Genomic DNA, 27,888 nt, shown 5'->3' on the forward strand with positions numbered 1-27,888 from the left:
TATATAAGACAACAGTTGGATACAGACAGATGGGAGGACTACAAGGAAACAATGAGACCGTACTGGTCCACATGATATGCAGTACTCTCTGCATACCAGCAGCTTAACTGTTTTATGGATGTTTATGGGTAGCTCCTCCCAGGCATGAGGGGCAGCATGGGAAAGCACGAAGATGCTTGTTTGAAAATGTAACAATTGGGCTGTGGAGGCTGGTGTCATGGGCCAATGGGAGGTGGGAGTCAACCTCTCAATAGTCAATGAGAGATGATGGGTGGAGTGGGGACGGGCTTCAAAGTAAAGACAAGTAGCTATGTTTGATGCAATAGAGGAGGGCGTGCCAATGGATGGAGGTAGAGAGAGAGGAGATATATTCAAAGTGACAGTCTAGAAAAATGATCTTTGCAGTAGCATTCTAAATGGGTCTGAATGGGGTAAGATTACATTTGTCAACACCGGAGAAAAGGATGCTGCAGTAACCGAGATGCAATATGATGAGAGCCTGGATGAGAGTTTCATCTGTGTTCTGGATAGGAAAGCTTATATCTTAAAGATGTTATACAGAAAGAATCTGCAAAATTTACACTTAGCCTGGAAGTCAAGATGTGGAGAGGCAGAGAGAAGTCCAAGCTGAAAATGGCACTCAGGTTACAGGCCTGCATGTCAGGCAGTATGGTGATATTGTTCACAGAGATTGAAAAAGGAGGTAGCAGGGTGGACTTGGAGGGGAGAGGAGATTAAGAACACTGTTTTAGACATGTTGAGTTTAAGCTGATTCCTAGAGATCCGCATGATTTTAGTTTGGGCAGAAGGAGGCGCTCTGGAGTAGAAAGGTAGATCTGAAAGCTGTGAGCATAGAGATGGTAGTTGAGTTTGTGTTTGCAGAGGAGATTACCCAGAGATAAGGTTTGGAGAGCGGGTGAGGAGGATTGGCTGTTGGAGGGATTAAAGGTAGGAGGACAGAGTCAAGAAGAAGAGTATGGTTGGTGGTGTTGGAGGCAGCTGAGAGGTCAAGGAGGATGAGGATGGAGTACTGGTTCTGAGCTTTGGCTAAGAAGAGGTCATTGGAGACTTTGACAAGAGTGGTTTTAGTGGAGTGCAAGGGGTGGAAGCCAGATTGGAGAGGGCCTAGGGTGGAAGTGGACGAGAGGAACGCCAGACAGCAACTGTAAACAACACATTCAATGAGCTTAGAGAGGCAAGTGGAGTCAAGGGTGGTTTTTTGTGATAGCAGAGACTAAAGCATGCTTGTATTGCCAGCTGAATAGAGCCAGACAGGAGTGAGACGTTAAGGGGAAGAGTAAGGGAGAGGACAAGAGTGGTGTGAAGAAGACCAGGAGGTGGGATAGGGTTTCTAGGGCAAGTAGAGGTGTTAGAGGAGGAGAGCAGGTGAGAAGCTTCTGTGATGGGGAGAAGAAGGAGAGAGAGTTGTGGGGGTGGGGAAGGAAAAGCAAGCCGCAGGGAGGAGGAAGCTCCCATTGTATTTTGTCAGTTTTCTTTTCCGAGAAAGAAGTGGAGGCTGGAGAAAGGGAGGGTTTGAGGAGTGAGTGAAAGGTGGTGAAAAGGTGACTGGGATTGCGGGTGTGTGATCCAGTTAAGTTGGAGAAGTAGAGTTACTTACCTAGGAAGATGGCAGAACTGAAGGAGAAGAGAACAGAATTTTGTAGTAGAGGAAAGAAAAGGAGTACTTGTGGCACCTTAGAGACTAACCAATTTATTTGAGCATAAGCTTTCGTGAGCTACAGCTCACTTCATCAGATGCATATCGTGGAAACTGCAGCAGACTTTATATATACACAGAGAATATGAAACAATACCTCCTCCCACCCCACTGTCCTGCTGGTAATAGCTTATCTAAAGTGATCATCAGGTGGGCCATTTCCAGCATCCAGAAATGGCCCACCTGATGATCACTTTAGATAAGCTATTACCAACAGGACAGTGGGGTGGGAGGAGGTATTGTTTCATATTCTCTGTGTATATATAAAGTCTGCTGCAGTTTCCACGATATGCATCTGATGAAGTGAGCTGTAGCTCACGAAAGCTTATGCTCAAATAAATTGGTTAGTCTCTAAGGTGCCACAAGTACTCCTTTTCTTTTTGCGAATACAGACTAACACGGCTGTTACTCTGAAACCCGTAGTAGAGGAAGTTGACCTGACACAGGATTTCCGCCAGAGTCATTCTGCAGCGTGAGAGCCGAAGCAAATGAAGTGGATATTGGGGGTGAGGCTGGGCTGGTGGTTGGTAGGGCAGACTTTGCAATGGGAGAGAAGGGCAAAAGAGTCAAGAGTGGAGGAGAGTGAAGTGTGGAGAGAATCAACAGCCATATAAATGAAAGAAAGGGGAGGGAGGAGAAGTCTGAGAGCAAATGAGAAATCAGCAATGCTAATGGACTGAAAGTAAAGGCTGAGTGACCAGCATAGTGTGGGGGACTGATGGGCAGTGCTGAAAGGCACGAGGTAATGGCAGAGAAGGGGAAATCAGCAACAGACATAGGCACCGATTCCATGGGTATTCTGGGCCTGGAGCATCCACGGGGAAAATTGTGGGTGCTGAGCACCCGCCGGCAGACTCCATCAGCTCCCCCCAGTGTTTCCCACTGGCCGGCAGGCCCCACAAATCAGCCCCTCTCTCCCCCTCCCTGTGCCTCTCACCCAGTGCAATCAGCTGTTTTGCAGCGTGCAAGGAGGGGGTGGAAGTGGGTGGGAAGAGGTGGGGTGGAGGTGGGGCTTTGGGGGAAAGGGTGGAGTGGGGGCAGGGCCTGAGGCAGAGTACCCCCTGGCACTTTGGAAAGTTGGTGCCTGTGGCACCAGAGACAAGAGACAGAGCTGTGCTTGGTGAAGACCAAGTCAAGTGATGGGCTCTTTTGGTAAGTGGGAGAACCGAGCCAGGGCTACAGGTTAAATGAAGACGTGCAGGCTAGGAAATGTGCAGCTAAGGGGTCACATGGGGCATTAACGTGGAGCTGAAGTTATCGAGGATGAGTGGCAGACGAGAGAGCTAGAAACTGAAATCAGAGAGGAAGGCTGAAGATAGAAACTGTGTGAAGCTGACTTCCTGCACCTTACAAATGATAGCTAAGCTTTGAGAGACAACTTTCAAATAATAATTTCTCCATTTCTTGATGGGAGATACAGACTAGTGTACTGTAATAGCGGTTCTTACAAAGGATCTCAGATGTGCCTTAAGAAGACTGGGAACCTGCTAAATAAATAACTGACCAGTGAGATCAATTTCAGTAGCACATTCAGTCAGCTTTATGGCTTTGTTTACTTCCAAAGTGTGAGGTTTCAGAGATGTGACTATTTCTTTTTGCTTTGTTTTTCACCATAATTAAGCTTTTGTCCTGTGGGGTTTTTATGTTTTGGATCAACCTGTCTGGGGGTCTCTCTGATGTTGTTGAATTGCTCCTCTTTTAGATGCTAACATATAACTGAAATAAACATTAAACTGCAGTGGGAGGGTAGCTTAATACAGACTTGGCCGCTTGCAGTTTTGTGTTGGATCTGAAGGGCTGTGGAGTATTTGGTAAATATATTTTCTGAGAATCTCATATTTTTGTTTCAAAACTGGATTACAATTAATTGCTTCACACACAGAAAGCTGGATATAATGCCTTGCTTGGCTTCTAAGCACAGCTTCAGTCACATGCATTGCCAATGAGGTTATATTGGGTAAACAGAAAAACATCATTGGAACGTTAATCTAACTTTTTACTCCAGGTGTGGTTCCCTCTGTCTGGGTCCCTAGCCACATTTATAGCCTTGGGAGCAACCCTCCCATTGGGGTCTTGAAAAAGATCTTTGAAAATAAGTTATATTTTTAGACTGGATTTTTGTCTTTCCAGCCTCTGCCTGCCAGGAATAGATTAAGACTTAAATGGAACATAGAGCCACCAAAACTTCAGGAGCACCTAAACCTTCAAGTCACCTGTGGACAGACTTTATCAGAGCCCACTTTACCCTTTGACAGACTTTCTGCCAGTTTCAAGATGTCCTTTTATCTTAGGTCACTGAACTTCTTGTTAAGTGCAGCTTCCTAGCCCACTCAGCAGGCAAGGGCTTGGCATTTGTTTTGTCACTGGCTTACTGTTGCATCTGGGCCACTTCTGACTAAGGCAGCTCAGATTTCTGTGGTCTGTCCCCCCCCCACTGCACAACTGAAGGCAGGAACTGGTGGGAGCAGTTCTAATGATGTGTTTGGCAAAAGCAGCAGAATAGTTCCCAGGGATCTGGCAGGCATTATCCCAGCAGACACCATGCTGGGTTATTGTCTATAGTGAGAGAGATGTTTCCCCTTCTGCCTTCTTTTCTATGGGACTGTCTTGGGGATGAGCAGGACACCACCCTCCTTGTTTGACTATATAAGGACATCTTGCACTAGCTGTCGCTATGCTCCCTATGTTCTGGGGCGCACAAAGACTTCTTTCCTATTTCTTCCCTCCCCATGACCCCAAAGAACAAGCCATCAAAAAGCGAGAAAAGGAGGCCTTACCATAGAAGATGAACATCTTGTCACCATCCAGAATGATCACCTACTAAGCTTTTAAATTGTCATTGTGTAATTCTTGCATCAGAAGTGCCTGTAAAGGAGTAATTGTCATGTTAGAGATTTGACTGTCAGTCTGACTTGAGAGAATTGCTTGTGACATACTTCAAGCATATCTGTGATACACAAGAAAATAACAGAACCTTACACAATAATTGAACTTCACTGGTATCTTTCTCAGGAAATCTGCGGTGCTCACCTGCCTGCAGTATCATTCTCAGGAGGACAGTGGGTTCTCACTTAGTTGCAGTGTCTTTCTCAGGTGATCTGCAGTAATAATTGTGTTGCTGTTAACTAGCAGGGTAAAATTTAGTGATGTTATTTCTTTCAAGATCAGATAAACTGAAGAAATAACAAATTAGTTCATGCTGAAAGGAAATTACCATTTTTGTTCTGAATGTTATAAGATGTAGGTCACCATTAGGGTTAAAGGAGTGTTGGCAAGCAGTGTGGTTATGTGTCATTGGAAAGCCTCAGAGAAGCAACATATGAGCTGCATTGAGGCATTGTAAAGAGAGGAGACCTGGAGTAACCATTAGTTAACAGTTGGGTTTTTTTGGTGTTTTCATTTAAGGAACAGACTGCTGTACGGTGGATATGTTAGCCACACTTGGTTTTAAATTTAGCCTTTGTAAAGTTAATTAAAAATATGTTCAGTGACAATCTAGAAATGCAGGCTTTCAACTTGTATTTTTCATTACTGCTTTAGAAATCTACTTGCCAAATAAATACTCTACTACAAAAGTATTCTAATAGTCTGAAATCAAGAGGGAAATGCAGGCAATGTGCATTACATCTGCTTGGGACCAGTTCTGACTGGTCAACAGGACAACACAGCCATTAACTTCACTGGTGCAGGATTAGGCCTGTAGTGTCTATCCTTTAAAGGCTAACATGAGCTTTATGTGTTTATATAAAGCCCCTTTTGTAAACCTCAAAGCATATCACAGAAATAGATATAGAAGTCACTGATACATATAGAAATACATTTAGGGCCAAACTGTGAAGTCCTTATTCTGGTTTTACTTAGCCATTCTCAGGCAAAACTCATACTGAAAACTGGGAGCATTGCTTGAGTGAAGACTGAACAAAATATTCAATAAGGACTTCTGGATTTGGGCCATGGAAATCAAGATACTACATATAGCAATCACTTTACTTCACATAGCTGCTGCTTAACGCAACACAGCACTGTACTATCAATAATTTAGGGACTGGAAGTGAAGTAAAAGAACATAGGAAAGAACAGAATTACCAGGAACATAAATGAGCATGATTTGTTGCAGAAGAGTCAACAAGACTTTTGTAAAGGATGATCATGGCTCACCAGTCTATTTGAATTCTTTGAGGGAGTCAACAGACATGTGAACAAGGGTGATCCAGTGGATATAGTGCAGTTGGACTTTCAGAAAGCCTTTGGCAAGGTCTCTCACCATAGGCTCTTAAGCAAAGTAAGCAGTCATGGGGTAAGACGGAAGGTCCTCTCATGGATCAGTAACTGGAAAAACGTCGATTTTTATAGGTTTTTTTAATCAGAGAATTTTGGGTTTTTATCACAGAAAACTAGGATTCCTGCTCATAAATGATGTGGAAAAAGTGGTAAACAGTGAGGTGGCAAAGTTTGCAGATGATGCAAAATTACTCAAGATAGTTAAGTCCAAAGCAGATTGCAAAGAGTTACAAAGGGATCTCACAAAACTGGGTGATTGGGCAACAAAATGGCAGATGAAATTCAGTGTTGATTAATGCACTTTGGAGATCATAATCCCAACTAGCCATACAAAATGATAGGGTCTAAATTAGCTGTTACCTGCCAAAGAGGAGAACTTGGAGTCATTTGTGGTTAGTTCTCTGAAAACATCTGCTCAATATGGAGCAGCAGTCAAAAAAGCTAACAATGTTAGGATCTATTAGGAAAGGGATAAATGAGACCGAACATATCATAATGCCATTATACAAATCCATGGTACTCCAGACCTTGAATACTGTCTGCAGTTCTAGTCATCCCATCTCTAAAAAGATATATTAGAGTTGGAAAAGGTATGGAGAAGGGCAACAAAAATGATTAGGGGTATGGAACAGCTTCCATAAGAGCAGAGATTAAAAAGACTGGGACTTCTTAGCTTGACTAAAGGGGGATATAAGAGGTCTGTAAAATCATGAATGGTGTGGAGAAAGTGAATAAGAAAGTTATCCCTTCACATAACACAAGAACCAGGGGTCACCTTATGAAGTTAATAGGAACAGGTTTAAAACAAAAAAAGGAAGTACGAGCACATTCAACCTGTGGAACTTGTTGCTAAGGGATGTTGTGAAGGCCAAAAGTATAACTGGGTTAAAAAAAGAATAAGGTCTGTTCATGGAGGATAGATCCACAATGGCTGTTAGTCAAGATGATCAGGGGTGCAACCCCATGCCCCTAGGCTCTCACTGTCAGAAGCTGGGTGTGGACAACGATGTTTGCATATTCTGTTTATTCCATATGAAGCACCTGGCATGGGCCAGTGTTGGAAGACAGGATGTTGGGCTAGGTGAACCATTAGTCTGACCCGGTATGGTTGTTCTTATGTTCTTATATCCAATTAAAATGATAGTGATCTGACATTTTTACAACACCTATCATCCAAATGCTTTTCGAAGCACTGCCACAAATATTGACTGGACAGACTAACTAGAAAATCTTATGGTGTGATGTGATATAAAGGTTTCATAAGCATACGTTTGGTTTGGGCATGTAATTTATGAGTGACATTGTTACCTGGGTGTTTGTGCTGGGTTACGTTTTGTTGGGGAGGAGGAAATATTTCTGGGGTAGCTTGGTTTTAAAAAAAAAAAGGGGGGGGGGGAAGCTCTTTGAAGTTTCTGAGGGATTTGAAATGTTAGTGTAAGTCCTGGGGGAGATGGATTAGTTGTGAAAGATGCAAAGTATTATTTATTTCATGACTCTATCATGAGTTTATCATGAGTATCTTCTCCACATATGTGACGTATGCAGTATAATTTCAGTATCCGACAATCCTAGTTATCTGAATCCACAGTGTGTCCCCAGTGTAGCTCTTAGTTAATTGCACTTCTGTTTATCCAAATGCCTGGTAATCCAAAACTCTTGGTTGTCCCCCAGGCCATTTGGATAAATGGGAGTGTACCATATATGGAAAGCAACAACTATTTAATAATGCACAACATGACAATGATACATTTTAGGACAGGAAGTGAATTAACTGTAACCCTCAGGAAAAAGACCTGGGCTTCATTGTGGACAGTTCTATCAAAATATTTACTCACTGTGCAGCAATAGTCATGAAAACAAAGCAAATGTTAGGTTCTATAAAGGACTGGGGCAAGAAAACATAAAAATATTGTAATGCTATTAGATAAATTGTGTTTAGATCTTATCACACCATCTCAAAAAGATGTAACACAAACAGAAGAGTCCAGAGATGAGAAATGAAAACGGTTAGAGGCCTGGAGAGACTTTCAAATGAAAAGACTGAAATTATTAGGATTATTTAATTTAGGCCCTGACCTCCATAAAGTCTTGTTAATTGAACTATAAGCACAAGTATAAGCCTTTGCAGGATTGGGGCCTTACAGTAGAGATGAATAAGAGGGCATGAGAAAGGTATATTAAAATAATGAATGGCATCGGGAAGGTAAGTTGGCTGCTCTTGTTTTCCTAATATCGAGGGGATGTTCAATGGAATTGAAAAGTGATAATTTTTAAAATGGAAATACATTTTTATACTAGCCATCATTAACCTGGCGGACACATTGCTGGAAGACATAACTGTACAGCTTAGAAGGATTCAAGAAGAAATAGATATTTATGTGGATAATGAGAACAATCACAGTTACATTAGATAAGATTAGAAGAGAGAAACTTTCATGCTTCAGGGCATAAAACAACCACAAATTCCTGGGTCTAGGAAGACTCTTTCCCAATGGGCAGGTTATTCCACAAGTCTATTATGAGAATTCTTGTACCTTCCTCTGAAGCATCTGGTTCTGTCCATTGTCTGAGACAGTGTGGACAGTGATGTGTCAATTACTTTGTGCCTATGTTCATCAGTTTCTTCTTCCAGTTTGTCTGCGGTCAGAATTTAGTAGACAGATTACAGTTACTCACAGTAGAATTTGACAGGACACCATGGCTAATACCTCTAAACTCATGAAAAGAGCCATGAGAACTTTAGTGACCAGTAGATGTTAGGACAGAGGTGGGCAAACTATGGCCCGCGGGCCACATCCAGACTGTCCTGCCTGGCCCCAGAGCTCCCGGCCAGGGAGGCTAGCCCCCAGCCCCTCCCCTGCTTCCCCCCCTCCCCTGCAGCCTCAGTGCGACGCCAGCGCTCTGGCCTGCACTCCTGCCAGGCAGTGGGGCTTTGCCGGGGGGTGGGTGGGGGTGGGGGTTGGATAAGGGGCAAAGGGTCCCAGGGGGCAGTCAGGGGACAGGGAGCAGGGGGGTTTGGATAGGCGTGGAAGTCCCGGGGGGGGGCCTGTCTGGGGGTGGGGGTGTGAATAGGGATCGGGGCAGTCAGGGGACAGGGAGTGGGGGGGTTGGATGGGGTGCGGTCCTGGGGGTGCCTGTCTGCGAGTGGGGATGTGGATAGGGGTTGGAGCAGTCAGGGGACAGGGAGAAGGAGGGGTTGGATAGGGGGTGGAGTCCTGGGAGGGGGTGGTCAGGGGACAAGGAGCATTGGATGGGTCGGGAGTTCTGAGGAGGGCGGGAAGTGGGAGGGGCGGATAGGGGGTGGGGGCCAGGCTCTTTGGGGAGGCACAGCCTTCCCTACCCAACCCTCCATACAGTTTTGCAATGCCGATGTGGCTTTCAGGCCAAAAAGTTTGCCCACCCCTGTGTTAGGACCTTATTATAACATCATTTTTGATTTCCCTGTGGGCCCTGTTTTTCAGAAGTGCTGAGCACCTGCAACCTCATTTCTAGTCAATGAGACCTGTGAGTACCCAGCTCCACTGAAATAGGTCCTGTATTATTTTCTTTCTGCAAAACAGGCTATATCTCATACTGTTCTGTGTAGGTTTGCATGTATCTAGGAGTCATGTGGCTTGCTCTTTGCTTTACTCTACCCAGCTACATAATAGCCCTTATTAAAAAAATAAAAAGGCAGCTAGAACTGAGCATAGCATTCTACATGTGGCCTCATCAGGCCCTTATGAAATGGAAGAATAATGTCCTTTGACTTGTGTTCAATACCCTTTATTTATACACTGCAGAATTGTTTGCTTTTTGTTACTGCTTCTAAGCATTGTGCCGAAAGATTTAATGTTCTGCCTACTTTAACCCCTCAGTTCTTTCCCCTGATCTGTGTTCAGTAGTGTCCAACCTTTGAGGGTAATACTTTTAACAGATTTTCCTGCTAGCCTCTTACATTTCTCTACATTTAATTGCATAAGCCATCTGTTGCTCATTCTCCTAACTCATCAGAATGAGGCTGTCCTTTGATTTTGATGACTGCTTTTGCAAGTAAAGTGAAATTGGCAAATTTGGTAGTTCCCACCTGGGTGTGAAAACGTCTGCCATTTTGCATTGTAGCACTGACCTTTTGCTCCATCAAACAACTATGGCTAAGGCCTGATAGGCTTTTTTGGTCCTAATGTGATACTGATGTGCAAACTAAAGCCCTGATTTTGCAGTCAGCTCTGTAGGGGCAGAGTCTTGCACTAGTAAGGTGTTCATTGCTGGCAGGAGGCACAAATGAGATTATAGCTGTCATTCCAAAATGCTTCCTCCTGCATCTTTACATCTCCTATCATTTAAAAAATAAAGTGACATAAGTATTACCAATGTTCATTAAGAATAAACTGTATATTTTATTCTCTTAAATACATTATATATTAATTACTTACTATGCAAATTTATGGAGAACATGAATACTCAAACTGTGTCATCTAAACTAAATACTCATCATGATCTAGGAGTCAAGAGGCCTAGAGTCCAACTACTATGGACTCACTGTGTTGCCTTGAACAAGCTATCTGACTTCTCCGTGCTTTCGTTTCCTCATCTATGATAAGCTTACCCATCTTTGTAAACTACTTTGAGATCCTTGGATCCAAGTATTATATTTTATTATCATGGCATAGTGTACATGCCTCTGAGAAAGAAGTCTTATGCAGTTCATATGTTATAACAAGTAGTTCTGTACCGCGGCAAAATTTTCTTGATCCGCACTATGAAACTCTATTGTGTATACTAGTAGTGCAGTGACTGTGTAGGTAAATACACTCCAAAGCTCACACACAGGCCTAGTCTTGAATATTAGAACCTGTTTTGTTAAGGGGAAGGATTCTGGCAAAGGCGCTGAGATTGATCCCCCCACTCTTTCTAAAAACTGCCCTTTGACTTTCACGCAGACCCCACTGGAGTTGAGCAAAAGGGCATAGTTTAACATACACAGGATAGTACTTTCCTGGAAGGGGGCTGCTGTGTCAGCATTTGGGATGCATTCAAGTGCTAGTATGGGATCTGTACCCTCAGCCTCATGGGCCAGAGCCAAGAATGCTACCCCCTGAACCATAAAGACAACAATAAGGTGTCGGCATTTCAAACACTTCCTCTGTGTGACGTTGTTATATTCCATGCTTTCATCCATTTTTTCTTTGCTCTGGGGAGCAGTTTAACGTCCAAGTATTGGTTTTTCCTTTCTTTCTCATATGCATATTACAGCTCTTCCATGGAGGTTCCATTCTTGTGCCTGTTCTTTTCTCCTCACCATTAGCTTAAAATATATATCCAGCAGCTTTTTCTTTCTTCTTGGACAGTTCATGGGTTCTCTGTTTGTTCAGGTGTAATAATAATATAATAAATATTATATATTTCAGTTATATATAGTAGCATCTTTCATCCAATGATCTCAAAATGATTTGCCAGCCTTAACTAAGCTTCATAATAGCCATGTACCAGGAAGTAGGTATAAGTCAGCCCACTTTGTAGAGCCTCTGTTTCAACTCTTCAGAGAGCCCCAATGCCGTTACCCCAGCATTAAAACTTATATAATAACTACTGTCACATATTCTAAATCCAGAGTAGTGTCCTCCTGAATGAGCTGCTCCAAAAGGCAGCTGAATGTTGTATTCACCTGTATATAAGGTCATTAGAGGAGCTGATGAGACTTTTGGGCTGCAGTGTTATCCTAGTACAGATACAGTTCTTTGCATCTTTCTGAATTAACCCAGATTACACAGTTTCATTACTTCTGCAATGTGTATGAAACATTATTTGAATAATGGCATGCAGGGGAGCAGTTGGAGGACAGTTTAAGTATCCAATAGAAACAAATACACACAGCAAATATTTTATTGTGAAGACAGCCATTCATCACTTGGACCACTTTCTTTCTGGGTTGTACCTCCTGCCCTTACTCTTTGTCCATTTGCCTTTTCAGACTGGAAGCTCTTCAGCACAGAGATGGTGTCTTGTATTTCGATACAGCAGCTAATGTGGGTGCTGTTGGAAACAAATGATAAGTACTAATAATGCACTCCATTTGGAAATCAAGTTCCTTGCATTTTTAAATCCCAGTTCTTTTCTCCCATTGAGTGCTCCAGATTGATGCTGGCTGGGCTGTCAGCGTGCTGGCTGCATTTGCTGTACAAAATGTGAATGAACTCTTGCGCACTTACTCAAGCCACAAGACTTTCATTCCTCTCTATGCAAAAACAATTCTCTGTTTAGAAAAACATTGATTGGCAAGAAGAGCTAGAGCAGAGAAGAGAAGAACACCGGGTGCCAGCTCCTGTTGTGACATTTAAAAAAATATTGAACAGGAAGATGTAAGAACACCCTGGGGGAGCACTTGCTTTGTCTTACTCCCTCATGTTAATTGCTTTGTATGTAAGCTATACTTGTTTTACATCCCCATTTGATGCTATCACATGCGTATGTGTGATTTAGCTTAAGTAGTTTGAGCTAAAGTTAAATAAGCCACTCTTAAAATAAGAGTGTCTACACAAAGTTCATCGCTGCCTTAACCAGGTTAACCGATTTACATTAAACTAGTGCAATTTTCTCATGTAGACAAAGTCTAAGTCTTGGGGAGATGGATTAGTAGTTAAGTGATGCAGACAGTGAAAATCTCTCACTCCTGCATGATTATTTACATTGGATTCAATAGCAGTTTTCTCTGATTTCTTGAGTCAATATGATTTTTTTTTTCATTCTGTGCCATACAATGCTGTGTACTGTTTAAATAAGCTTTGTAATATGAAAACAAAGCCACAGATCCAATGAGAGTAAATAAAGCTATGTAGACTTATGTAATATGTTTATATGCAGTAGTTCTGCAATAGAATTATTGTTTGCAGCATCTTTAAATCCATTTCAAGTTCAGCAGTATTGTTTACTGTCTCCCACAGTCATTCTTTGTTTCTAGCAAGTGCACAGGAAGTGATTATTAGTTTAATAATTAAGTTAAATCACATTCCTGGAGAGAAAAATGTTGTTAACTTTTCTTTTTATGGGGGAAGGTATTGCAGTTTTTGAGAACCCAAAAATATAATTACTACTACTAAAAAAAAACAAAAAAAAGCCTTACTCCTTTTGACTACACATGAATCTTGTTTTTCATGATGTTGACCTTTTATTTTCATACAATGAAGTGATTTTGCCACATTAAAACCAACTGACTATATTTGCTGTATTGATAATTCCTGTGACCAAACAGGAGAGTGCAGATCTGGGGGAAAACCATCCCTGTGAACAAATGTTGAATGTGGTTAAGAGATTAGAATTCCACTTTGACAAATTTAGTTTCTGTTTCTGTATGTAAATTATGAGCAACCTCCTCCAGTGGAAGTTTTGCGGGAGGAAGGAGAGCAGGACCAGTCCCTGAAAAATCTCCACTCTGTGTATGCACCGTGTAATCTGCAACATTTGAGCAGGTTGAGAAGGTGAGGATTATGGAGAACTTTGGAATCACTGAGAACGAGCTTGCTTAATGCAGTTTGGGAAGGCATGAATTCATGGAGTGCAGCTGGACAAGGGGATTGATTTCAGAAAAGCCAGTTCTGGGAAATGCTGATGTCTAGGACCATGGTGTTCACTCCTCTGATAAAACCAGTAGAGTAGCACAGTGGATCAGTCACCTGGCAGAGTTTCTAATGAAGGTTTCCCTCAAGACAGGGGGGGTGCGGGATTGCAGATGAGCTAGGGGGATTACTTATTTTATTATTTTACAGCATCAAGTAGTGTGCCAGCTATTTCACAATACAGATAAGACATGATCCTTGCACTGAAAAGATTCAAGTCTAATTTGAGACAATGGTAGAATGAAGGAGGAACAAAACAAACAGGTGGAGATTAGGGAGGAAAGAGAAGGGGACAAAACAGTAAGATACCACAGTTAGTCAGTAAAGGCATGTGCCCAGCACGGTGAAGTTGACTCACTTCTTGTGGCATGGTGATACAAATGAGTCTTCAGGAGGGATTTGAATGTGGAAAGGTCTCATGGAGTGAGCTCCGGCAGGGCAGTTCATCTGTATGGGGAGGTACAGGAAACGAGATGGGGATAGCTGAGGGAGAAGTGGACTAATGGGGTACTGAAGCTGGCATCATTGCTACATTGAAAGGTTAAGGGCGGTGCGATAGGTGAGACTGTAAATGGGCAAGATTATGCAAAGATTTGAAGATGAGCATAAGAAAAACTAAATGGCATGGAGAAGAAGCCAGTGTACAATTTCAAAGATGGGTGTAACACAAGCAGATTGACAGGCTAGGATGATGATTTTAGCAGCTGGCGGGTGGTGATGTGGATGTCTTGAAGGCATGAAAATTCTATCACAGGGGACTTCTAAAACTAGATTAGATAAAACACCAGAAAATGTGCCGTGGGAAACTATGCTGCAGTGATAGGATTAGATTAACTAAATGGTATTTCTTTATGTAGTTTCTATAATTCTTCCATGCAGGATCTTTCTAATACAGACAATGTGGTTCTGGAAAGACCAAAAGGGAATAAGGCTAACTGGTGTTTCCAGATCAGCTCTTCAGACTGTGTAAGTGATTAAAGTAAGGAAGCAAGATTACTAGTAATGTACATTATTTAGACTTGCTGCTAAATTGGTGCAATTTATATGTTTCCCATTTAAGCAACCTCGTCAGTTATTCACATGACATATTGTATAGTCTTCCTTTGCAGCACATAATGCATATCTAAGTGTATTATGAAAAAGCATTATGGTGGTATTGTAAAGACTAATGTTTTATTTTAAAAGATATGTATGTTTTTGTCAGTTTATTTTCTTGTTCATTTAGGGTAGTTGGATTTGTGCTATTGCCTCCTTTATGGGCCTTTTTAATGTATCCCCATTTCCTGGCCTGCCTTCTCATCCTGTCAGGAAGGGGTCTGATGGTATTCTGTACTCAGTCTTTTTTGTCACTGTAGCAGTAGCAGACGCTGACGCCCTGTAGGAATTCAGGATTCTTCTGTTGAGATCGTTCAGGTGCTAAAACCCTATATATTAAGCTCCAGACTAGTTATGCAGAGGTGGTCTTGGAGGGAAATCGTAAGAACAGCCAAGCTTGGGAAGGAATCAGGATGAAATGTGTGTTGTTCTGTTGTTTTTAAGTTACCAATAAAGCCAAACCTCATTGAAGGGGTGAGTTTGGACATTGGCCCAGAGTCCGTATGATCTCTGAGATCAGGGCATGGACACAGCTGTTTTGCAGTCACCACTTGTAACTTCATTCATCTGCTTGTTAAAATGAAAAGAATCTGGAAGTAGGGGTTAGGTTGGGGATCCTCATTATCTGTGAGATTGAATTTGAGATTGGGAATGAAGGCCCCCATTCTGCAAAGTGCCGAATGCCTCCTGAGAGAGCACTTGGCACCTTCAGGAGATGCTCAGGCCCACAGCCTAAGAGCCCAATCCTACTGTCATTGTAATTAATAGGAATTTTTCTATTGGCTGCAATGGGAACAACATGAAGCCATAAAACAGCAAGGAGTTAGGCCCTGTCATAAATATAAAGGGAAAGGTAACCACCTTTCTGTATACAGTGCTATAAAATCCCTCCTGTTACAGAGGCAACATCCTGTTACCTGTAAAGGGTTAAGAAGCTCAGCTAACCTAGCTGGCACCTGACCCAAAGGACCAATAAGGGAACAAGATACTTTCAAATCTTGTGGGGGGGGGGGAAGGCTTTTGTTTGTGCTCTTTGTTTACATGTTTGTTCTCTCTTGGGACTGAGAGAGGCCAGACAGAAATCCATCTTCTCCAACCCATCCTAATCCAAGTCTCCAATATTGCAACCAGTATAGGTAAGCCAGGCAAGGCAGATTAGTTTATCTTTTGTTTTATGTGAATTTTCCCTGTGTTAAGAGGGAGGTTTATTCCTGTTTTCTGTAACTTTAAGGCTTTGCCCAGAGGGGGATCCTCTGTGTTTTAAATCTGAATACTCTGTAAAGTATTTTCCGTCCTGATTTTACAGAGGTCATTCTTTTACCTTTTCTTTAATTAAAATTCTTCTTTTAAGAATCTGATTGATTTTTCATTGTTCTTAAGATCCAAGGGTTTGGGTCTGTGTTCACCTGTACAAATTGGTGAGGATTATTATCAAGCCTTCCCCAGGAAAGGAGGTGTAGGACTTGGGGGGATATTTTGGGGGAAGATGTCTCCAAGTGGTCTCTTTCCCTGTTTTTTGTTTAAAACGCTTGGTGGTAGCAGCATACTGTTCAAGGACAAGGCAAAGTTTGTACCTTAGGTACAAAGTTTTTAACCTAAGCTGGTAAGAATAAGTTTAGGGGGTCTTTCATGCGGGTCCCCACATCTGTACCCTAGAGTTCAGAGTGGGGAAGGAACCATGACAGGCCCAAATTTTCAAGGGTGCACTAATCTTGAATGCCTAAATTTTTAGGGTATGGAAGGGCTCTCAAAAACATACTCAAGGAAAGCTAAATGTGTATGTTTGATTTGCACAGTTGATTTGGAAAAATCTTTCTAGTAAATCTCTTTTTGAAGACTTACTTCTGGAGAGGTGTGAAATGCCAATGGTTAACACACTCCTACCTGGTTTATTTTACACTTTCTTTTGTTCAAGCATCACTGTACTTTAATCTCCCACCACCCCAAAAATATTTGCATATGCGGGATGGTTGTAACTTGTGTCTTGCTTACAGAGGCACCAGCCCCAGAATTGGCCCACGAGGATTTTATAATTACATCTTGTAGGCAATGTTCCTTTTATATTTTTGCTTCCTTTAGCATGTACAATTTTAATATTCGCAATGGGGGAAAAAGTATGTGTGTGAGAGAGAAAATGGGGTACAGGTTAACTGTTGAATTATTAAATCTGATAGAACTGTGAAATCAAAGAAAGAGAAATGACCCATGCTGATCTTTCAGATCCAGTTGTCTTGGTTCAGTGAGGGCAGAGAGTTGGATTGGAGAGGTGGGTGAAAGTCCTTGTGAGAAGCTAGGCAAGAATCAGAATGATGAGGGATTTTTTATTTAAGTTTAGTTTAGTTTTTGTAGGAAAGACTTAGGAAGTTTCACACTCTTTTGGAAGCAAAGGGAAGGTAAATATGTAAATCACACGAGACAGCTAGAGATAAAGGCTGGGACTGAGTGATCAGTGCATCTACAGTTGTTTTGAAAAGCTTCTGTACTGCATAATGAACCTGTCCATTCTCAGAGGACGTCCGTCACCATGAGTGAAATAGTGTGCACTCCTTAGCTGCATAGAAGCTTGCAAAAAATGGGTCAAATTCATAGTTGAGTCTAAGTAGACTTGGCTGAGATTTTCAAAGCCATCTAGAAAATTTGGACACCCCATTTCTATTTATTTTAATGGGAATTGCATAGGCACTTCCGAAAATCCCAGCCACTTTTGTTTGTTTACTTATTTAGACTCCCTTAGATTGTCCAGCTATGCTAGAAGGACTGGAGACACTGGATGTGGTTTAATTAAGCTGCAACTTATTTCTTAAATGTGTCTGGGAGTACCTGGCAGATAAAAGCATACAGTTCATGTAATTCCATAATAATTTACATATACGTGGTGGAGGCTGCTCTCAGCCCTCCCCTTTACCCAGCCTGGCCCCCCAGCCAACTCGCTAAGCATTGAGGGGAGCTATAAAGTGTGTGGGGGGGAGGGAGGTTGATACCATGCTGTACCAGTCATAGGAGCCCCAAACTTCCCTCCTTATAAAGGATTACCTCTTTTATATCCTGTACCAATCCATTTTATCTGATCACCATATCCCTTCCCTCTGGAGTACCTGCACTGGACATCCGCCCCAAGCTTACATAAAGAGTTGGACATTATAGCCTAACCTGTGTTTCATGTTTGCCCCAACTAAGCCCCAAACCTGTTGTGGGGAAGGCAAAAAGCAAAGCAAAAAAAATAACCCAACCCCACCTTGCCTTGGCCAATCTGATGGTGAGGGAAAAAATTCCTTCCCAGCACCCCAGGAAAGGTGCAACTAGCCTAACACCCACAGTGGATCATGACACAACCTGCCATTTAATTACTTCCATGGGTGGGAGGGTTGGTGCTGCTCCACCTGGTCCAGGTAAAAGAGGGCTTTTCCTGCACTGGAAGGGACCTAAATAATCCCCCTTCTCCTCCTGTCATCTGGGGGATGGGTCAGGGATGCTGACCTAGTCTGAAGCTGCCACAGGAAGTTATTCTGGCTCTCTAGCACTTAAAGGGGCCATACACCTCTTCCAGACAATGGCCCCCACCACTTAATATGTGGTGAGATTCATAGACTCCCTCAGACATCACCTCTGAAGTTTGCTAACTTTTCATAACTTCAGAAGAAGGTATAAGAAAGTACACTGTGAGTTAAAGTAGCCCCTGCCCCACTTTAACTTCTGTCTTCTGCCAGATCCTCAATATGTAAATTTCAGAATCTCTTGTGTAATTACGATAGGCTTATAGAATACAAGACTGACAACTATTTAGGAGTGAGGAGTGTGTATTTGGTATATAAATAAAACATGGCTGTAATGCAAGACCTATAGACTGAGGCCTGTAAGATTTTTAGCTTATCCGTACTAGGCTTTAGGCTTAAGAACACTTGACATGAGTTTAATAAAACTCCTTGCGATTAGTTACTACTCAATATTATCCCTCTTCATTGTAGATCCCACCCCCCTGTAATTTTCTTCGGTCAACTCAGTCTTCATCAAGAAAATGCACTTTATAGCTCCCCTGCATTCATCCGATGAGGTGAGCTGTAGCTCACGAAAGCTTATGCTCGAATAAATTTGTTAGTCTCTAAGGTGCCACAAGTCCTCCTTTTCTTTTTGCGGATACAGACTATCACGGCTGCTACTCTGACATGAGTCTTGATCTTCTCTCCTAAAATACACTGTGTTGTTACCAGGGCAGAATAGCTGCTTCCTGTTGCATGAAATGATGATCCCCATATCTCCTCAGAAGCTCCAGTTGGCAGGTTGGGTCAACAATACCTATGCTGGTTTGAGTCAGTTACAGTCAGATTGTCAGCTGCTGCTGTAGATTGCCACTAGCCATACCTGTAAGCAAAAGTTTTACACACTTAGTTTCAGAGGACAAGCAACTCAATATGCAGTTTATGAAGCATATTTAGATCCTTCTGGAATGAAAAGCCCTATGTACCTGTTACAGACATGAAAGTTGCGATATTACAACAGAAAAACTTCAAAACCAGACTCCAGTGAGAGACTGTTGAATTGGAATTCATTTGCAAATTGGATACAATTAACTTAGGTTTGAATAGAGACGGGGAGTGGCTAAGTCATTATGCAAGGTAACCTATTTCCCCTTGTTTCCCCCGCCCCCTCCCCCCTCCCCCGAGCTTCTTGTTAAACGCTTGATTTGTGCTGGAAATGGCCCAATTTGATTATCATACACATTGTAAGGAGAGTGATCACTTTAGATAAGCTATTACCAGCAGGAGAGTGGGGTGGGGGGAGAGAAAACCTTTTGTAGTGGTAAACACCCATTTTTCCATGGTTTGTGTGTATAAAAAGATCTTCTGTACTTTCCACAGTATGCATCCGATGAAGTGAGCTGTAGCTCACGAAAGCTTATGCTCAAATAAATTGGTTAGTCTCTAAGGTGCCACAAGTACCCCTTTTCTTTTTGCGAATACAGACTAACACGGCTGTTACTCTGAAATATGTACCTGTTAATTTCTTGTTAATTAATTATCTTTAAAGTAATTCTTTGGAAAAAAAATTGACTGAAGTGAGGTGTGTGTGTTACCTAGTACAGTGCTTGAGGAGTTGTTGGTTGGAAGTTCCTGTTCTTACACACTTTGCTGGGCAATTCAGTTATATTATTTTTTTTCTTTACTTTTGTCTTGGGTTTAATCTCTCTTCATGACAGTTTACAAAGCTGTATTTTTCCATGTAGGTCCCTTTTAACATTTCTCTAAGCAACATATGAATTTATGAATCTGTCTGTGAAGTTTTAGACTAAATGTGCCATAGATTTCCTTTGTTCTCCCAAGGCAAGTGGCAGGTCTGTTTGCACTTCCGAATGTTGTGCTTTTGATGGTTTTAAAAAAATGGTGGGACGATTTATTCTCAGCATGTCTAAAGATGAAAGTAGTTACTGTACAAATGTGCTAAATATCCTATATTTAAAGGTGCACTGTCAATTTAAAGACCATGGGTAAAATTTTCAAAAGTATCTGAGTCCCATTGTCAAAAGTGACATAGGTACTTAATAGCCTCAACGCAAGTCAATGACAGTTAGGTTCCTATGTGCCTAAGTCACAGTTGAAAATGGGTCTTCAGAGTTAATCACATTTGAAAATTCTACCCCATATCTTTTTAATCAAACAAATCTTCTTAGATGTTAACATTTTAAATAATTAAACTGGAAGAATATTTAAAATCCAGTTTACTTGTCACTGTTTATCCGGTTTGTTTTCTTTCAATATTTCAACTTGGATATTGAAAATAAATTTAATCAATTTCACTTTTGTTCACAGTCAGTTTCACTTTCAGAGTCCAAGTGCTACCTGTTTGGGTTGCAGACGCTGCAGGGGACTGTTTCTTTGTTTCAAAACAGTTGTTTCCAAAGGCATATATTTTAAATAGTGAAAACCTTCTATAGGTCTTTGTTTTGGTAAAAGCTTGGTGTAACATCATGTAGATATTGAGCAAATTTCAGTTGGTGATGTCCTTTTAAGTTTTTCAGTATTCCTTGCTACTAATATACACCATTAACTGAGCGACATCAATATACCATTCCTTTATAATGCCATTATAGTTTGATGGGTAGCAGTCTTGTGTTTGGCCCACAAGATTGTGGATTCAAGTCCTATACCATGACTTGGGCACATACCAAATGCTTAAATTGTAGTGTGCTGGTATAGCCTAGGTCAGGGGTGGCCAACCTGAGCCTGAGAAGGAGCCAGAATTTACCAACGTACATTGCCAAAGAGCCACAGTAATATGTCAGCAGCCCCTCATCGGCCCCACACCACCGCTCCCAGCGCCTCCCACCCACCGGCAGCCCTGCCGATCAGTGCCTCCCCCTCCCTTCCCACACCTCCCGATCATCTGGTTCATGGTGTGCAGGAGGCTCTGGGGGGGGGAGGAGCGAGGGCATAGCAAGCTCAAGGGCGGGAAGGGATGGAGTGGGGGCAGGGCCTGTGGCAGAGCCAGGGGTTGAGCAGTGAGCACCCCGGCAAATTGGAAAGTTTGGCGCCTGTAGCTTCAGCCCCAGAGCCAGTGCTTATTACAAGGAGCCGCATATTAACTTCTGAAGAGCCGCATGTGGCTCTGGAGCCACAGGTTGGCGACCCCTGGCCTAGGTGCTGCTTTCCTTTCTGTCTGTCTGTGGTGGTGTCTTTGTGGAAATTAAAGCTTCTCTGGTATTTTGTGGAAGGAGCAGTAGATAACCTCAGCTTCCTGGCCAGTAACCTCAACGGGGGGAGGCAGAAAGGCTCTAATATAATAATAGGCTGTGTGATCTGTTATTGAACTCATAATGGCTGTCACATTTGCCTATACATTTCCTGCTGTCCTAGTAACAAACGCATTGTAATTTAGGACACTCTGAGTATGGTTCTGTATTATTACTGTTTATTGAGTTCAGAAGGTGTGTGTTGGGTTCTTCGCTAAAAGAGAAACTGGCAAAATCATTGCCCCAAAGAGTTTACAGTCTAAGTCCCCAGTCCTGCAGCTAGCTGTGTGGTGGATCCCTGTACCTACATGGAGCCCAGTTAAGTCAGTGGGGCTCCATGCAGGTGCAGACATCTGCCTGCATGATGGCAGTAGCAGCAGGGTGAAGGCCTCAATTGTAAATGACAATGCAACCAAACTCTGTTCTGTGGGTGACCTTTATGTTGATGTTATATGCCAATCGCCCTATTACTACTCTCTTTGAAGTCCGCATGAGTTGAGGGAGCTCAGCATCTCACAGGATGTTAACCTAAGGGACTTTCAATCCACATGGAGCATCATTGTTGTGTGTGGGAGTTGTACGTATGGATGAAGTTGTGTGCTATAAAGCCCTAAGAATGCAGCATTAAAACTGGATTGGCCCTTCACAGTACATACCATTCCAAGGGGTTGATAGAGATTGTTAGAAACACATCAGTTTAATAGCTACCTATTCTGATGAATAAAGGATATATCTCAGTTTACTCTTAGGTAGTTTTGTCTGGTGTTGAGATATTCTCCTTAGGTGGTAGGAAGCTGTTTGCTAATCAAGCACATGCACAAAATATCAGTGCTAGAATTCTTTTGATTGGAGGAAGTCACTGTGAAATAGAGACATATGGCCTGATTTTCAGAGTTGTTGGGGTCCCATGAATCCCAGTTAAGTTAATGCAAGCCTGAGGTGCTCAGCATCTTTGAAAACCAAGCCATTAGACATTCATATTGAAGGAAACATTGAGGTAAACTTTTTAAAACTGAAATTTCAGAATTGGCATGTGCCCTCCAGTGACTTTAAGGGATGTCATATGTCTGTAATCGCTTCAGAGGCTCCTTTTTAAAAGCAGTAGATACAGTATTCTCATAGGCAGACAGCTGGCCCAAAGCAAACATAAAAACTCCTCATGCTTTTGGGTACCCTGGTCATGTCAGTAAAGAGATGATCTCTGATTAAATCCAGATTGAGCAGTTTCCTGTTAGCATGCTAGCTCAGCCCACAATGTCTTATTCTGTAAGTCTGTGTTATTGAACTCTTGTCTGCCAAGTCTTTTTTCCTTTTAAACTTCAAGGCAGAGTTGCTGAAATAATGCAAATAAAAACAGTCCCTAAAAGTCCCTTAAAATGATTTCTAGCAGCTTGCTCTTTTGCTGGCAAACTCAATTTTGGGTTGTCAGCGTTTTTTTGTTAGCATTCTTGCAGTATGATGTCTTGGGCAAGTTACAATTAAAGTGTATTTTTGTGTGCGTTTCAGTCTTAGAGCCAGATTCTCCTCTTCATCTGCATGCTGACGTGAATGGGAGCTTTGCGTGTGGAATAAGAGTAGAATATGGCCTTAACTTTAATGTAAAAGGAAAAAAATTCTGCTAGATACAAAATAATGTTAAGTTAAATACAATGAAGCACAAGTTCCTCTTAATGAAGTGAAGGGAACTGTGTTAAATAATTAATAGCTGATTTGAAAAATCAAAACTTTAACAGCGAAGTATCAAAAAGGAGGTTCGATTTTTTTTTTACATGCAAATTGCTTGTTTTAGTTTATTCACAAAATTAAGTTTTGCTTAGAAAATTTTTTTACTTACAAAAATAATAGTAGTAATAACGTGTTGCTTTATGCCTTTTCTGAGTGGGGTTGTAGAGTGCCACGGCAAATCGCATACTTTTTCAATCACAAAAGGTTCATAAATGGCAATTCTGAGATTTTTGTGGGTCAAAATCTTCAAGTTACAGTGGTGTAACTCCATTTATTTCAATGGGGTTGTATTGACACCAGTGCACTTGAGACTAGGTTCTGCTCCATACTGCTATCCATGGTGTAGGCACTTCATGCCAGTGAGTTCACAATAAGGTCCTAATCTGTTTATAATATTAGCATTACCTTATGTATTATCAAGATGTGGTTATTAACTCCCTTGACCCTCTCCTTATCTATGTATCCTTTCTCATTACCCTCTGTTGCTCTTCCTGTAAACTACTCCAAACAAGGAGAAGTCAGCGGGACTCCTCCAGAGGTATCCAGCCACATGGAGCAATTTGCAAGATTAAGACCTTGGATAACAAGCTCCTTGGGTCAAGGATTGTGCTTTGTTTGCAGTTTAGAAAGCCTAGCACATTGTGGGATGCTACTGGAAATAAATGATGATAATAAATAATTTTCCATGGACTTTAGGGATGTAGAAATTATTGATCATCACTGTTTTGGTTCCCTGCCTGAATCATCTGTATAAGAGCAGCTAATGATATTTTAATGTAAGAGGGAAGGCGTGTTGTTCCTTGGTCTACAGGCCCAAAGCATATGCTAAAACAAAAGAAGTGTCCTCATTCACAAGTGAGATGCAGCTGCTTTAAAGTAAGATTTCAGATAATGCTCATTTTCTCAAACTGAAGGAAGGATTTAGTTTTTAAGTGATTTATAAAAAAAAAATATTAAAGTCTATATTATAAATGTAAAAATGATTTGCAGTGGGGATTAAAGCCACTTAAGGGGAAATTTAGCAAACTAAAGATTTTCCATTTATCTTCTCACCCTGCATGTACCTATCACTGAATGATACAAATCCACAGTTTGTTCCCAAATTGGTTTCTTACAACTTCTTAAGATTGATTGTTCATCATTAGTAAGTCTTCAAACTGGCTGGATTGTTTTAAGTTAGTGAAGTAAAATATATATATATATGTAAAATCTTCTGTTAGTCTCCATAGTCTAAAACACGACAGTGACCAAACCTATATATAAAAGAGATCTGAAGAAAAATTGCTAGTTGGATCCTTTATTATAACATTGGTCTCTGATTTTGAAGCAAAGTAGCTACAAAGGCAAAATGGATCAAGATTAACAATTAGTGACAGTGACTTGACAAATATTTAAATGATATTTTAATTACTTTCCTATTTAGGCTGGTGTGTGCAAATAATACTTGTATCCTATGACTGTCTAATCACTGATTATTTATATAGCATCAGAGGTATGCTAGGTATTATACCCATTTTACATATGGGTAAACTGAGATATACAGAGGCTAAGGGCTGGATTATGACTGGTTTTGCATATAAGAGCTGAGTGAGTAAGGTGCAAGGAGCCTTCCCTTGCCTGTAGCCCCCTGCAAAGTAGCTAGACACAGTTGTAGACCACCTCAAAGTGGGTGGGGAGAAAACAGGGCTATGTAGCTGTCTGGCCTCAAAGGGAAGCATATACTGCACCCTCTGGAAAGAATGCCCGGCATATGTTCTCCTCCCATGCCAGGGAGCTCTGGGAGATATTGTGCCTCCCTGAGCTACCTTACCTCCCAGAGTTCCTACTGGAGCAGTGTGGCCCTACATCTCCCCGGTACTGAGGGCTGTACCTTAATGACACAATCTGTCCATAACTGACTAGCCCTGGCCACACAATTAATTGTTGGCAGAGCCAGGACCTAAAGCCCTAACTCCCACTTTCCTGGCCTGACTCCCAGACAACAGTCATCCTTCCTAGCCAGCTACACTATCAAGAAAAAAGAAAGGAGTTTCTTCTTGTAAATAGGAGTGAATACAGTTCCACGGATATCTATCACTATATTGCCAATACTTGTACAAAGTGGGGTCAGCACTCTGAGCCCTGTAAAAATGATCTGAGAAGCAGATGAGAAGAGAACTAAAGTATCAGGCTAACTCAAGCAGCCTTATAGGAAGAAGATCCCCACACCAAGTTAGCAGATAAAAGTCTGATTCAGCATCCCATTAAAGTCAATGGGTGTTGGATTGGTCTCCAAATAGTGCTTGACTTAGTTGCACAAGTAGTCCCGTTAAAGCCAACAGGACTACTTGAGTGAGTCAGGCCTGATCTACACATACAGTTGTGCTGATTTAACTAAAGGTGTGTTTTAAAGTTAGATTTAGTTAAATGGGTGGAACTTTGCATGTGGACACTTCTAAATCAGGGACTATCTTTTTGTTCAGTTTTTGTACAGTGTCTAGCACAATGGAGTTCTGGTCCTTAACTGGGGCTTCTAGGCACTACTGCATTACATAAACTAACAATTTAAATCTGGCGTTGAAACTGTAAATGTACAGAGGCAAACTAAGATGATATAATTAGTTTTAAACTGATATTAGTTTGGACAATTTTAAATAAACTGGTAAATGAGTGCATTTTTGTGTGTAGACAAGCACTCGGCACATAGCATTTGCCTCTATAAAGGACATCTTGGTTGTAGCAGAGCAGGTCTGGCCTCACCTTTTTTTTTTTTCTTTATAGAGCCCTATTATGGTTTGGTTTTGATAAAACTTGTTTAACTAAAACTCCCTGCACTAAACAGCTGAGAGAAAATCTGTCTGTGAAAAAGTTTGTTGGACTGCATTGATTGTTTTTGCCAGCCTATGTGTCGTTATGATATCAAAGTATAGCAAGTGGGGTGATATGAACAAACACAACATAATATGTTGTTGGTTGGTTGAATGGACAAAGGAGCCCTTAGAGTCCCATTGGATGGTCTGCATCAATGGAGGAGAAGAGTACCAGCCCTCAAGCACTTCAAGCCGTACGCTGACCTTAAGACGCACGCATTTCTCTTACTGCTGTCCATAGTAGTGCCACAAATAGATTGAAGACAATATATGGTCCTCAGAGCTATTCATAAAGTAGATGCAGAGGTGGTTGACTGTGCTCTAAGAATGGTGGCAGCCATTTTGGTGAAGAATTCTAGACGGGAAACCTATGTTGGAAACTCAGTCACGAGAGTTTCTTCCTCAAAGCATCACGTGTGGACACAACAGCAGTTGGCTACCTCAGAGAAGCCAGACTCAGGCTTGCAGTTTTCTAAAAGAATTTTAAAGATCACAAAACTGTGTGTGGGACAAAGTGACTGGAAATTGATAATTGACTAACAAGCCTTTGTTTGTGTCTTGCTAGTTTGAATCCAGTCCAAGCTGGTAGTTACCAAAAGTCACAAACATCTTATGGCTGTTTGGTGGCTTCAGTCCAGTGCCAGGTGTTTGTGTCTCAGAAAGCGCCTTCATAGTTGCCATTAACAAGTGCTTTATTTGGCAGTCTCGTCAGAGAGACCAGTGATTGGCTGAGCATGGAGATTGAACTTCCTTCTAACTCCTAGAGGTGGTCCTTTCCGGGAAGGTTGAACTATGTTGCCAAAGCAACATGCAGAAATTTGTACTTCTGCTATTCAAGTTGCACCTGCTCTGTAGATTGAGGACCCCAGACTCTGGCACCTTTCACAAATGTTGAATTCAGATAAAAAAAAACAGTTATTTAACAAAAATTACAGAATTTCACAGAGGGACAGATGGGGAAAGGAGAAGCAGCTGTGGTGATATTATATTGCTGTTAGCTCAGGGGAGAGAGGCTGGGTGTGGGGAAACCAGCTGTGAGACACTGTCTCCATCTCAAGGTTAAGTATCAGTGGAATGTCATGTGTAAGCTAGTGTCTGAAAGCTACCAGTAAACAAACTATTCAATGTCCTAATTCTGAAGTGCAATGGAAATGGCTTGAACTCCTCCTATTCCGTCTTGAGACGGTAGCAAAAATTAATGATAGATGAGACTAATTAGCTCATTTAGACCATCCTTGGTCAGTGCGTGGTTATTCCCTACAACATATTTATTAGTGCTCCATCCAGTCTAATTTTAAATTAGAATTACAATGTCTAAACAATGGGGCTTCCACCACTTCTTGTGGGAGATCATACTACAGTCTAATAGACCTTGTGGTCAAGAAATGTTTCTTGATATCCTAAATTTTCCTTTGCATGATCCCATTACTCTTCAATATATACATTTTTCCTACCCTAAATTGTACACATCTTGTATCTATATAAAACTAACTTTATATTTAAAAGAGCTATTTTCATTTATTCAAACTGTATTTCAATTGTTAATTTACACAAGTCAGAATATGTTGCTTGCTGGGGATTGTTAACACTTTTCTTCCCATCTGGGATTGCAGACTCTCACAGACAGGTATGAACCATCTACTTCTCTCCAAGGAAACCGCTTTTTTTCCCATTCATGAAAGTTTATTGATATTAGCTGTAGGTAGGCTGGATGACACCATTCATTGCAAGGTAACTGAGGAGATACACTTCAGCATACATTCCCCAAGTTGAATCTACAGTACCCCAGTTACACTGGCACAAAGGGTTTTTTTAAAAAAGAAAAAACTATACACCTTGCTGAAGTCTCCTCTCTCCTGCTCTCTGCCTTTTTATGCCAATAGCCTCTAATACAATTCTTCC

The 27,888-nt window shown here is 41.6% G+C and overlaps 1 protein-coding gene across 9 annotated transcripts in view; it reads left to right on the plus strand.

Moving 5' to 3' along the window:
• RGL1 (ral guanine nucleotide dissociation stimulator like 1) overlaps window positions 1–27,888 on the plus strand; it is a 150,664-nt gene that overhangs the window by 51,774 nt on the left and 71,002 nt on the right. The window lies entirely within an intron of this gene.

This window comes from Lepidochelys kempii, chromosome 8 (assembly GCF_965140265.1).
Source record: "Lepidochelys kempii isolate rLepKem1 chromosome 8, rLepKem1.hap2, whole genome shotgun sequence".
Lineage (NCBI taxonomy): Eukaryota > Metazoa > Chordata > Testudines > Cheloniidae > Lepidochelys > Lepidochelys kempii.